The following is a 14,610-nucleotide window of genomic DNA, read 5'->3' as shown; positions in this document are numbered from 1 at the left end:
TTCAAACTCTCATATAGGCACATAAGGCTGAGTTGTCACCTGATTTCCTCACACTCTTTACATCTCGTGCACACAAAGCCATTCCCCTTGGCAATATCAAGTCCCGTACCTGATTGCTCCACAAACATCAGTGCATTTTAAAAGGCTGTGATTCAGAGGGCAACTGCCCCTCTCAGTTCTCCTCTGAGCCACAGCACTCCCATTAGCTTGATCCTTTTGCTTTGCTGTTCTGGTCTGAGTCATGATTTCGATTTAATTTCAATTTCAGTATAAAATTATAACCCTAAACTTGTATCCCAACACAGTTATAACACTATACAGGTCGACCCTCACTAATCCGGTTCCACCACTAATTTGGACAAAATTTCTGCGAATGTAATTTAAAATTTCCCGGGTCAGTGCACCGACCTGCTGCTACTGTTTTGATGGCAGCATCAGCTGTAGGCGTGAACTCATAAACTGGCATACCCACTTCTTTTTCTGGATTTATTATTATAACCTGCCCACATTCAGCCCCAGCCATGGTTCCAATGCATAAAGGAAGTGCCTCTTGTGGTGTAAAGCGCAAATACCATACATTGTCCATAACAGATAAAGTTGAACTTCTGAAAAAACTCAAAAGCGGTGTGTCTGTGAAAAGTTTAACTCTGCTTAATTGTAAATTCCAGCAATTTCTCTCAGTTCCTCTTATTTTAGTAATTTTTTTTTTAGGCATTCCTCTTTTTTTTTTTACAACATACTTATACAAACTTGCGGAAAAACGCAACACAATATGATGGATAATGCAGCGCGCTAATGAACTTGTTTTCACACAATCTCCAATAATACTGACAAACCTATTGCAACGTTTGAGAGTTTATTTTATCGTAATTAGTTTTATTTCAGCGATCACAATAAACTAATCACAAACGACTTTCATATGTATGCTATAATAGCGTTACACATATGTGGCCGACACAGCTTCTCAAGAAATAAAGTAATTAACATATTAATAGATATATTAATAGATTAATAGTAGCCACTGGCAGAGGTGAAAGTGATTCTTGCACTGATTCTATTGGAATGAGCAGCAGCCTGGAAAACAAGATGCAGGGTATTTCAGAGACTGCTGGGAGTCATTGCAGTACAAATAAACACATGGGGTTGTGTTAGGGTAATAAGAATAGGAACAGGTGCAGGTATACTTGCATGTACACCAATGCTAGGAGTTTGGTAAATAAATTTGATGAGTTTGAGGTATTGCTCAGAACATCAAAGGCAGATATTGTTGGGATATTAGAGATGTAGTGTCACACAGATATAAGGAATGCAGAACTGGAGTTTGGGGAGTACGATGTGTACAGGAAGGATAGGCAAGATAAGAAGGGAGGAGGGGTTATACTATTAGTTAAGAAACACATAAAATCCAAGGAAGTGAAGCCAGTGGACAGTGCAGAGTCGAGTCCGTTTGGTGGGACATAACCATTAGGAGATCAAAATTGAGAGTAGGAGTGGGTTATAGACCTAATGACTCTGATGAGTATAATAAGGAACTGTACAGAGAAATAGAGTGGGCCAGTAAATCAGAGTCTTATAATGGGGGATTTTAATTTCCCAGATATTGACTGGAATTTGTGGGTTGGTCAATCGCACACTAGCAAGACTTTTGTGGATTTATTGGATGATTGATTGTTTTCTACATCAGCATGTTCAGGAGACAAATAGAGGGAGTAATACTTTTGATCTGATTATCAATAGTGATTCTTCATGCATTAAGAATCTGCAGATAAAGGAACCACTAGGTGGCAGTGATCACAGTGTGCAGAAGTGGGATTTACTCAAAGAGGTAACTACCATCAGGGGTAAAGGGAAGGGTTTTTGCTTTCGTAAAGGTGACTACAGTGGTCTGAGGCAGTATTTAAATTCTGTACGGTGGGACCAACTGATGATGTTACCAACAGAAAATTCAAAATGGGAAGCATTCAAAGAAATTATCTTGGAAGTTACTAGTCTCTACATACCAACTAAGAAATATTGTTCAAGGTTTAGGCCTAAATGGATGTTAGATGAACTAATGAGACATGTGGCAGAGAAGAAAAATGCATGGGATACATATAAATTAACACGTGACACAGAAGCCTATGATAGATATAAGTTGATCTGTAACCAAGTTACAAAGGAGGTTAGGCAGGCGAAGGCAGATTACGAGAAATCTTTGGCAAGGGATGCAAAGAAAAACAACAAAGAGTTCTTTACCTATGTAAACTCTAGAAGGAAAGGGATGAATCAGATTGGTCCACTGGATATTGATGGTTCAATTGTTGATACTCCTGCTCAGGTGGCTAACAAACTAAATGCATCTACATTTTGCATCTACATTCACACATGAGGAGTTATTCAAGGAGGAGAATTCCAGAGGTGAAGTAAACTCTGTCAGTGATCTAGATAATCTTGTAATAACTAAGAGTAAAGTGAAGAAGAAATTGTTGAAGATAAACTTAAGAAAGGCACCGGGGTGAACGGGATCTATCCAGTTATATTAAAGGAGGTAGCAAAGGAAGTAAGCAAACCCTTAACCATAATTATGAGAGTTTCTTTGGACTCAGGGGAGGTACCCATGGACTGGAGATGTGCAAATGTGCCCCCAAATCACAAAGGAGGATCAAAGGGCAACACAAGTAATTATAGACCTGTTAGTTTAACTTCTATTCCAGAAAAATTAATGGAGGCACTGGTTAAAGAAGCACTACAGGATCATCTAGGCAAGACTTCAGTTATAGTTCAGACACAGCATTGTTTTGTTAAGGGAAAGTCTTGCCTGACCAATTTGATTGCATACTATGATGCGATCACAAAGGAACTCCATGCAGGGAATAACTTTGATAACATATATTTGGATCTTAGGAAGACTTTTGATACTTTTGCACATGGAAGACTGCTGCACAAATTGGAGCAGTGTGACATTGGAGACAAATTGCTGCTATGGATAAAGGGATGGTTGATTGAGAGAAGACAGAGTGGTAATCAATGGACACTGCTCATCGTGGACTAATGTTATTAGTGGAGTCCCTCAGGGTTCAGTATCGAGTCCATTGTTTTCTGTATTTATAAATGATATTGATGATGGTATATCAAGCTTAATGTCCAAGTTTGCAGACGATACGAAGGTTGGCAGGGTTTTTAAGGACACTAATGACAGTATGCTGCTGCAACAGGATCTAGAAAATTTGAGCAGATGGGCCGAGAGGTGGCAAATGAAGTTTAGCATTGACAAATGTAAAGTACTACATATGGGAAGCAGCAACCCCAGAGAGACATATCAACTCTGTGTTACTACACTGACAGTGGTAGAGAACAAAAAGGACCTGGGTATAATTGTGCAGGCAGATATGAAGTTTTCTGAGCAGTGCAGATGGTCTGAAGAGTAGCTCATGGTGTCTTGTCTATGATATACAGGAAGTTTTCTAGCAGGTATAAGGAGGTGATTATATCCCCTTATGTAAGGCAATGGTCAGGCCACACCTTGAGTACTGTATACAAGTCTGGAGGCCTCATTTTAAGAAGGATGTAGAGCTGTTGGAACAAGTACAGAGAAGGGCAACAAGATTAGTGAATGGAACAAAGGGTTGCCTTATGAAGAAAGGCTTAAATTTTGCCAATTACATTGTCTGGAGACCAAGCACCTACGAAGTGATCTGATTGAGGTGTGTATAAAGTCTTGAATGGCTTGAGCATGCTCAATGCTGATGGAATTCTTCCTCTTACTCAGAATAATCATTTAAGAGGGCATAAATTCAAATTGAAGAAAGACAGATATAGGATAGATGTGCAGAAGTTTGCATTTAGCCAGTGGGTGGTTGGTTGGTGGAACAGACTTCCATCCTTTGTTGTGGAAGTTGATAGCCTAAATAAATTTAAGGCTGAGCGGGACAGGTAGTTGGAACGAATGGAGGGGTGAAATGGGAGCGCGTGTTTTTTTTTTTTTTTTGACTGATGCTGCATAAGCTTGCTATCCTGCATCATATGCCTCTACTAATGCTAATACAGTGAAACTTCTCCTAACGGACACCTCTCTTTAACGGACATCTCTCTACAATGGACATTTTCAAATTCCCCAACTCTCCTCTTTTGGTTTTAACGTTTTTTCAGCTTCTATCTAGCGGACATTCTCTGTAACGGACGCGGACAGGCAATCTGCACTGTTTTGTTTAGATTAGCACTTAATTTGATCTCCCAATAATGGACAGCGGGTGAACTCGCGGCCCTTTTTCTAGGAACGTTTCTTCCACGTATTGCCTCAATCGTGTGTTTATTTTCTATTTCCGATTCTCTGAATTTTATCAAGGTTTACGTCGCGGTTCTAAACCCTTTTTCAAGAATTTTAAGGCACGTGTAAATCTTCTGATGAATTCGGTGTGTGCAGGGTGGGGGGGAATTTTGTCGGACTTTCGTCTTTTGAGTTTCAGTTTTCAGTTTTGTTCAGTGTCGTGTGAAGTGCACAATCTCTTCTCGTAAACATTTAACTTTAAAAGATAAAGTCGAACTCATTAATGCGTATGATCGGTAAAAAAATGGTGTTCGCCATCTCGCTGCAAAATTCAAAATTGGGAAGATGCAGGTAAGTGACATCCTAAAGAAAAAAATGAACTGCTCAAACAATTTTGGCAACACGTAAATGATCAGGTTCAAAAATCATTCCCAAAAACTGTTGGACTTCAAATTTGTCTCACACGTGCTAAAAAAATTCCCATTAATGGGCCTTATTATTAGGGAAAAGGTTTTGGAGGTTGCGAAATCTATGGGAATAAATGAGTTCAAAGCTTCTGTGGGATGGCTAGACAAGTTCAAAACTTGGTATAAAATTTCTTGGAAAACCGTAAGTGGTGAAGGTGGATCCGTTGATACTGGGGTTGTAACAGAGTGGACCGTCAAATTGGAAGGTTTATGTTGTGATTGTGAAGCTAAGGATATTTACAACTGTGACAAAATAGGGTTGTTTTTTAAAGCTCTTCCTGAAAAAACAACGAGTCTAAAAAACGAAAAGTGCCAGGGCGGAAAAATTTCTAAGGAACGCTTGACTGTACTATTGTGTACAAATATGCTGGGAGACTTTGAACAACCTCTTGTTATAGGAAAACCACAAAATCCTCGTTGTTTCAAGGGCATAAAATTGAATCTTTTGAATGTTGACTGGAAGTCTAATAAAAAAGCGTGGATGACACGAGATATCATGAGCGAATGGATAAGTCACTTTAACCAAAACATGATTCGTCAAAACAGAAAAATTATTCTTTTCATGGATAATGCTGCATCTCACCCGCACATTGAACTGTCCAACATTCAAATCGTTTTTCTGCCACCAAACACATCTGCAGAGTATCAGCCTTTGGATCAAGGGATGATAATAAAAAATTTTAAACTTCACTACAGAAAACATGTTTTAAGACATCTCATTGCAAACATGAACGATGTAACATGTGCGAGTGACCTTGCAAAGAAACTCAGCATCTTAGATGCGATTCAATGGATTTCTTCTTCAGTAAACGCAATTAGAAAACAAACTGTCGTGAACTGTTTTGTAAAGTCTGGCTTCTCAAACGCAAAAATTGAAGTTGTAAACAGCAATGTGGAGCACTAAGAAGAACAAGAACTTCAACATCTATTGATAATGTACGATACTTCCGCTACAAGTGAGCGACCCTGGCTACAAAGATATAGACTCGAACCTCACTACAGAAGATGGTGCTCTATATATCAACGACATTATCATCGATATTTTTCAAGAAGTTCCTCATGAGGATGAAGAAATGGAAGGAGGTCTTTCTGTCGAAGAACATATTAACGACGAACCACCGATGAAAATAGAAGAAGCGCTCATACAAATCAATCGTTGAAAAATGTTTTTCGCCGCTGAAGAAGATACTGAAGGACTTTCAATGGTTTCTTCACTCGAAACAAATGTTGAAAACAAAAAAAGCCGGAAGAAGGTGCAGAAGAAAATAAGGATTACTGTATGTATTATGCATAGCACAATTGTATGTATATTATTTACAAAAATATTGTGCAAAATCTGTATATAATTTAATTTAATTTTACATTAAACGTTTAACGATTTTTCTTTATCTCTTGTGTATGTAATTGTATATTATTTAAAAAAATATTGTTCAAAATCTGTATATATTTTAATTTAAGTTTACATTAAACGTTTAACGATTTTTCTTTCTTTCTTTTTTTTTTTTTATCCCTCGGACTTCTTGTTTAGCGGACACCTCTCTAACGGGCAGATTTTCGTTCCCCATGGCTGTCCGTTAAAGGGAAGTTTCACTGTATATATGGCCACGTTGTCACATATATGCGCCAGAAAAAAGACTTTTTATATATATATATATATATATTTTTTTTTAAACGAAAAAATGACAACACTGACATTACAATATTTATTTTAGAATTACTAATCAAATTATTTCCTAAATATTTTTTGATTCCTGGGGAATTTTTTTCTTAAACTATCTTGGCAGTCAGCGTGTTAAAGGTAGAAGGAGGTGGTTAGCTGTTGGGTAAAATGTATGTGCTAAAATAACCACCGTTAATCCGGCACCCCACAGGTCTCAATGCTGCCGGATTAGTGATGGTCGACCTGTATATCTATATATATTTTTTCAGTATCAAGTGTTATCTCCGAGTTTCGTTTATATAACTTCCATATCAAGTTATGTATTAATTAATTATGTTACATCGGTAAAATCTAAGTCGTTATATATATTTAGTTAAAAAGTACAATTTAATTGACAATGAAGTTTAACAAGATTAATAAATTTTACTAATTAATTGATAATGTTATATACTATAGTAAGCCAACACTGTCTATTTTGGGATATAACGTTGCATTATATAACAGTGGCGGCAATTTACAAACAGTAAATCTATGGACGCTTAAGTATTAATTGACTTCCAAAATCTCGCTGTCTCAATTCAGAATAAACCAAGGATCTTGACTAGGTCTATAAGCTACTTACAGAAAATAATTTAATATAACAATTAGTCAATAAAGTGGCTAAATGTGGCTAAAAAAAACTTCCCGTTCCGTGGAGCTGCAAAACTTGTAAACACATGGATTGGATACCCTTACTGATACTAAGTAATAACCTACAAAATCTCTAAGTTAAAATTTAAACTAAGTATCATAACTAGAAATATAAAGCTACTCTAGAAAATAAGTTAATATGCCAATTTAAGCTAATAAAACAGAAAAAACTTTTTTTTTTTGGGAGCAGTAAAAAATTTGCCTGAACAAGTCTACTCTCGTTCCCAAATTGCCGATCTCACCAAGCGAGTTACCCATCTTGGAACCCTTTCAAAAAGTACAGTCTTTCTTTAGGTGCTGACTCCGTACTGGAACACAGTACAGTCAGTCCTCGTATAGCACGATAGTTGTGTTCCTAGAAACCCTTGTGCAATGCAAAATTGTGCAATATAAACAACAGTCCCTATGGGAAAAATAGGGTTAGGTGCCGACCACCCAATTTTGAACACACATTTGTAACCAAAACATTACCAAACACAATAAATAAAATCGTAAAAAAATACTTACGTATTTTATTACGTAATAAAATATTGCTAATGCTTTTGCTTCTATCGTAAGCAAACTTGTACTTTGTTTGATTTTCTATCCAAACAGATGACAGCCGTTCCATCTCTTCCAATTCTTTGTGTCTTAATCTAATGGATTTTAATTACACTTTGAGTTGTTCCTGCTATGAAAGTTGTTTTTATTTACTCTGCATTCTTTGTAATTCTCGGCATTGCCTCATTTAGGCCTGTAGCACGTGCATCACATGGTCTTTCATTTTGCTCAAAGCGTTTCACAATTTCATATTTTTTCGCTATCGACAGAGGCGGACTGGCCATACGATTTACCGGGGGAAACCCCGGTGGGCCGGTGTGATTTTGGCCATAAACCATAGTATGAGGCCACTATAAATTTCCCCGGGTAAGAATTTTTGACTCAGTCCGCCTCTGTTTATTGATATTGCTTTTCTTTTTCTCTCTAAATCTGCAGTGTCTTCACCGGGACACTTCCTTTTCACACCTTTTAAGTATTTTACTCATTTTTAGGGAATAAAACACAATTACAAAACGAGGAGGCACGCTTGATACAAGTTTCCGGCACCCCCCTCCCCCCCATACTTCTCCTTCAACCCATGCACGGTACTAAGTACTATGGGTTTTGGTACCTTTCGTGTTTGGGGTTTTCATAAAAAAAAAATAATAATAAAAAAATAAACAAAGCTGCGCGCGTGTAGCAACTGAATAAACAACACCGTAAAGGCAGAGATACACTATTAACACCTCACATTTTACTAAAGCACATTTCTAGGGGTTACTACCATAAAACAATAAAAACAATTTCCAGTTGCATTTCTGCTAGTGGAATCTGTTATAAACTGGTAGTAACTCAATCTAATTGCATTTGCGCTTATACCGATAGCTGGAATTGTGTTGGTTTTTACGTTCTTATGGTGAAATGTGTTTCCCCTTCATTGATTAAAAAAAGCATTAATACATTTTCAGAATCTTCTCTTCATTCCTATCGTGTTGCGTTCGGTTGGGGTGATTCTGCTTTCGACTGTCATTTCTTGTAAACACAAAAGCGAATTCGTTTCGTGTTATATAAGATATCGTTCCCCTATTTATAAATCGTGTATGAACAAATTTGTGTAGTGTAAACACCTGTTATACGAGGACTTACTGTATTTCAAGTGTGGTCTAACAATTGCCTTATATAATAGGATTATGACGTCCTTATCTCTACTCGCAATTGTTCGATAAATCATCTATAGGACACCGTGGGCCTTCCTTGCAGCCAGTCTACAATGCCTTGAGAACTTCGTATCTGGCCATATCATAACACATAAGTCCTTTTCCTCCACTACCGGTTTTAGTTCTACTCCACCAAGTGTATATTAGGGTGCCTCAGTGGGCAGGAGCAGCAGTGCATAGCACACGCTTCTTGATTAGATCGGGGTTCGAGCCTGTGACCACCAAATACGGAGGATGCAGAAAGGTCAGGGAATGACCACTGCATATCCCCGGAGCAATATGGCCTTAGTTGCTAATGCTCCTAAAAACCAAATGACAAACAAACCAAGTGTATATTAGAGTTGCAGTTCTCCAGATGTAATATCATACACTTTTCTGAATTAAAGCATATCTGCCATTTTTCTGACCATTCCTGAAGTCTATCTAGGTTACTCTGAAGAAGCTCTGCTTGGCAGTGATCATTAATTACTCTACCAATCTTTACATCGTCTGAAAATTTAGAAGTCATGCCCTGTATCCCTTAATCGATATCATTTGTGAAAATCAAAATCAACGCTGGTCCTAATATTGATCCGTTGGGAATCCCACTTCTTACGTCAACCCAATCTGAGGAATAACCATTTATCACAACCCTCTTCCTTCTGCCCTGAAGCCATCCAGCTGTCCATCTAAGGATGTTCCCTGTGGTTCCAACCTGTTCCAGCTTATAAAGTAACTACTTATGTGGGACTGTCAGATGCTTTGCTGAAATCCAAATAAACAGTGTCGAAATTATTCCTCCCTAAGTCCAGCTCTTGAGTGACCTGGTCAAAATGGCTAACCAGATTAGTGAGACCTGATTTTCCCTTTACAAAACCATGCAGCCGACCGGGCTAGCTGGGTGGGTAAAGTACCTGCTTGGCAACCCAAAGGTTGCAGGTTCGTATCCTGCCTCGGGCTTGGATCAGAGTAAATGCAAAAACTTTGGGAGGTGCATGGCCATAGAAGCTGATGCGCCAACAACTAACAAAAAAAAAAAAAAAAAAAACCATGCTGACTATCCTTCAGAATTCCATTTCTATCTAAATGATCCTGAATTCCACCCTTGATCAATGTCTCTATGATTTTCCCTACTGCTGAAGTTAGACTAACTGGCCAGTAATTTCCCACTTCTCTCTTAGAACCACCCTTAGGTATTGGAGATACATTGGCACTTTTCAAAGCCAATAGAATCACTGCTGGGTCCAGTGATGCTCTCGTAATTAGCCTCAGTGGTTCAATACACTTACTTGCTGCCTCGGTTAAGAATATAGGGTATAAGCCATCAACCCCAGGAGCATTATGGGCCTGTCGGCTCAATTTTTTTCATTAAATAAACATGCGAAATTTCAACATTGTTAATTACATTTTTTTCAACGTCACTCCCATAATTTCATATTGACATAAAGGGTTTTTCTTCTGTAAATATCGATGCAAAGTAACTGTTGAGTTCATCTGTAACTGCAGCTGGGATATCTAATACTATCCCACATCCATTACATAAGGGTCCGATCTGGTTTGTCCTTCATTTATATATGTTAAAAATTCCTCATCCCTCTTCTTTGCTCTCTTTACCAGTAATTTCTCATAATGTGCCTTTGACAGCCTAACCCTTTCTGCAACACTATTACAGATCAATGTGTCTCTGCTATAGGCTTTAGTACTTTTTATTGCTCTAACTTTTCCATGCCGTCACTTTTTGCTCAAGTAATCTGGCAACTTCATTATTCATCCAACTTGGAATCCTCATCGTAAAGTATTTTTTTAATGGTATATATGCATTCAAGGTTTCTGTGATTAATGTTTTAAAGATATACCATAATTCCATTGTATTCGCTCTCCATGAGATATCTGCCAGTTAATAGAGGCCGTGTAGCATCTTAAGCCATCGTAATTTCCTTTCCTGAAATTATAACCCATTCCTTTGCCTTTCACCACTACTACCCCTTTCTTCATTGTTTACTGTAGAAATTCGTGATCACTTCCTGCTACTGGTTCATGGGTGATGATGAGGTCTAGAGTATTCTTTTCCGTAGTACTTTCCCTGATATGTTGATACAAATAGCAATCATCTATTTGATTTAAAAATTTTGTCCCCCCCCCATGTGGAATTTCATTCCCATTTGCTCCAGTCAATTAGAGGCGAGGCAAATTAAAATCACCCATAATACGACATTCTCACTTACTTGCCCATTTCATTTGCATGTAGAGGCTCAGGCTCTCATCATAATCTTCACAATCACCTGGCCTGTAGATTACTTCTCATTATACTTTTGCTTCCAACAATCTCATACCATACTGATTCTATACTAGCACGCAAAACATCTGAAGCCAGGAAAGCTTTCATCGTGCTTAGGCTGCTTTTGAAAAGAAGCATGACTCCACCATCCCTTCTATCTTCCCCATCCTTCCTAAATACATTATACATATTATACTGAAACTCAACATCCCCTATCTCTGGGTGGCACCAGGTTTCTGTAAGCCCTATTATATCAGCGTTACTTGTCCTAACTAGCAGTTCGAATTCACTCATTTTATTGACAACATTTCTGACATCACTGTATAAACAATTAAGACTTACTGTTCTGGTATAGTTAACTAACGTGACAAACCCCTTAAAGTTATTCAAGCTCGCTTCCTTGGCATCAGCTTCCATCTCATTTGAAACGTTACTGCTCGAGAACATTTTGCTAATATGTTCTGTTGCAGTAACAAACAAGAATTCTTGAGGTATGTGAATTACTGTATAAATAATTAAGACTTAGTGTTCTTGTATAGTTAACTAACCTGAGACGCCCGTTAAAAGTTATTTAAGCTCTCTTCCCTTGCATTAGCTACCAGCTCATTTTAAACGTTTCTGCCCTCAGAAAATCTTGCTAATATGCTCTCTTGCGGTAAGAAGCAAGAACTTTTGAGATATGTGCAAGTGTTACTTTGACCATCAGATAAATGTTATATATATATTACCCTTGTCCCCCCCCCCCTCAAACTAGCAGTTTCTGTGAACCTTTAAGGTATCCTCAATAATACTGGTAAAAACTCTTGCACCGCCTTTGTTTAAATGTATCTCGTCTGTACAAACAGGTTCCTTCTACCTACAAGTGTGGGCCAAGCTGATAGAAATTTCACCCCAAAAAGCCTTGCAGTGTCCTTCATGTCTTGAATTAATCCACAAAGCTTTCAGTATATAATCCCTCCTTTTGTGCCTGGGCAAAATTGCAGACACATAGACATTGTGACCTAACTTGCAGCATTTCTTCAGCATGGTCCTATATTTGATAGAGGTGTTTGATAGAGGAAGAATCCCATCAGCATTGAGCATGCTCAATGCTGATGGGATTCTTCCTCTTGCTCAGAATAATCACCAGAGAGGTCATAAATTCAAATTGAGGAAAGACAGATGTAGGATAGACGTGAGAAAATTTGCCTTTAGCCAGCGGGTGGTTGGTTGGTGGAACAGACTTCCATCCCTTGTCGTGGAAGTTGATAGTCTAAATAAGTTTAAGGCTCAGCTGGACAGGTATTTCGAACGAACAGAGAGGTGAAGTGGAAGTGGTTATTTTTATTTATTCATTTATTATTATTATTATTTTTTATTTTTTATTTTTTTGGCTGATGCTGCATAAGCTCGCTTTCTTGCATCAAACGCCTCTACTAATGCTAATGCTAATTTGTCTGACAAATCATCAGATCATGTATGCTTAATGTCATTAGTCCCCACATGAATAATAATATTCTTTTCCCTTAAAAGCTGACAGTCTCTTGGTGACATCATTAATAGTTGCTCCCAGCAGACAGAACAGCTGGTTCTAGTCCGCCTATCCTTAATACAAAAAATATATTTCCCATTTCCCTGCCAATGGAACCTCCTAATAAAACTAATTTATTTTGAACCAGAGTAGTTTGCACTTGGTTATTCTGTTCTGGGGCCTGAATCTGGAGTGCATCACTTGGTGGGTTACTAGAGTCTTGAGATCCTGACGAGCTCCCAGATACATCATTCTCAAGGGCAAGCACCTGTTTTTTCATGACTCAAATTGTTAATATTATTATTAGCATGTGGCGCAAAAAAATAAATAAATATGAATTACCCTGAGAGAGAGAGAGAAATCAGAAATAGAAGGGAATCACCAAGAAAGAGAATGATGATGATATCCAGCTCAGGACACTGAGTGTGCCAGGTCCTATACTCACCAGACGTTGAGCCCCTGGGGCATTCTATCAATGCATCAAATTTTAACTTAAGATCAGTGCACTCCTTACAACAGTTGACAAAGAAAAGAATCTCCAAGTGAGCTATGATTATGCACGGGGGTCAAAATTGGAATACGTGCCACAGGTTCTGCAAAGGATAAAATCATGACTCACCCGGGAATCGCCATTGCTATTTCCATATGAGTCATGGTATACCCTCTGACGAAATGTTCAAGGTGGATCTTGTAATAACCATTATAAAATTTACTAATTATTAATAACAGAATCTTTCAAAAAATTATATTTATAATATTAAAAATCAGACTATTACAGGAAAAAAAAACAGATGAAAATAAACTTTACAATATACTTAATAACCTTTGAAACCCTGCTCTGCTCTACTTCACTGATCCTGCTCTAATCCCCTCTTATCTCTACCTCTTTGCTGTCACTATGAAGAGCTGCAATAGGCACGTGTGCTCGTCACGAATGCTAATATAATTATGAATGTTGGTGTTGTCCTCCGGGTGTCCATGTTGAGTCATATGTTGTTTTCTGTATTTATCAGTGATATTGATGAAGGTATATTAGGCTTAATGTTCAAGTTTGCAGACGATATGAAGGTTGGTAGGGTTATTAATGACAGAATGCTACTGTAACAGGATCTAGTAAAGATGGGCTGAGATGTGGCAACTGAAGTTTAATATTGACAAATGTAAAGTACTGCATATGGGTAGCAGTAATCGCAGAGTAACATATCAATTGTGGGGTACTACACTCAGGGTGGTAGAGAATGAAAAAGACCTGGGGGTAATTGTGCAGTCAGATATGAAGTTTTCTGAGCAGTGCAGACAGTTTGCAAGAATAGCTCATGGTGTCTTGTCAATAATATACAGGAATTTTTCTAGCAGGGATAAGGTGATTGTCCCCTTGTATAAGACAGTGTTCAGGCCACACCATGAGTACAGGTCAGGAGGCCTCATTTTAGGAAGGATGTAGAGCTGCTTGAACAAGTACAGAGAAGGTCGATGAGATTGGCGAGGGGAACAAAGGGTTTTTGTTATTAAGTTCTGCAAATTGCAGTGTCTGGAGACTAGGCACCTGTGAGGTGATCTGAATGAGGTGTAAGACCTGTATGGTTTGAGCAAGCCCAATGCTAATGGGTTTCTTCCTCTTTCACAGATTAGTTGCCTGAGGGGACATAAATTCAAAATGAGGAAAGACAGTTGTAGAATAGATGTGCATAAATTTGCCTTTAGCCAGCGGGTGGTTGATTGCTGAAATAAACATCCATCTGTCATTGAAGAAGTTGACAGCTTGATAGCTTAAATAAAATTTAAGGGCAGAACTAGACAAACATTTGGAGTTAATGGATGGATGCAATGGGAAGGTGTTTTTTTTTTTTTTTGGCTGATGCTATATAAGCTTGCTTTCTTGCATCATATGCCTTTACTATTGTTAATGCTAAAGTTTCAAACTCTTGTAAATGATCCTGTGTAATGTTGCTCACAGTATTTGCAACTGTAAGCTTAAATTCTTGAATTTACAAAGCTTTATCTGCAGATACACTAGGCCTACCTGATCCTTTCTGGTGCAGCA

At 38.1% G+C, this 14,610-nt stretch overlaps 2 protein-coding genes across 2 annotated transcripts in view; both read left to right on the top strand.

The window, feature by feature from the left end:
* LOC150088556 (serine/threonine/tyrosine-interacting protein-like) overlaps nt 1–14,610 on the top strand; it is a 117,577-nt gene that overhangs the window by 11,053 nt on the left and 91,914 nt on the right. The gene's annotated exons all lie outside the window — the stretch shown is intronic.
* LOC150088557 (serine/threonine/tyrosine-interacting protein-like) overlaps nt 1–14,610 on the top strand; it is a 187,368-nt gene that overhangs the window by 137,989 nt on the left and 34,769 nt on the right. The gene's annotated exons all lie outside the window — the stretch shown is intronic.

The sequence above is a fragment of the Mastigoproctus giganteus genome, chromosome 3 (assembly GCF_048544385.1).
Source record: "Mastigoproctus giganteus isolate SK-2022 chromosome 3, ASM4854438v1, whole genome shotgun sequence".
NCBI lineage: Eukaryota > Metazoa > Arthropoda > Arachnida > Uropygi > Thelyphonidae > Mastigoproctus > Mastigoproctus giganteus.
This window is presented reverse-complemented; position numbering and strand designations above follow the sequence as displayed.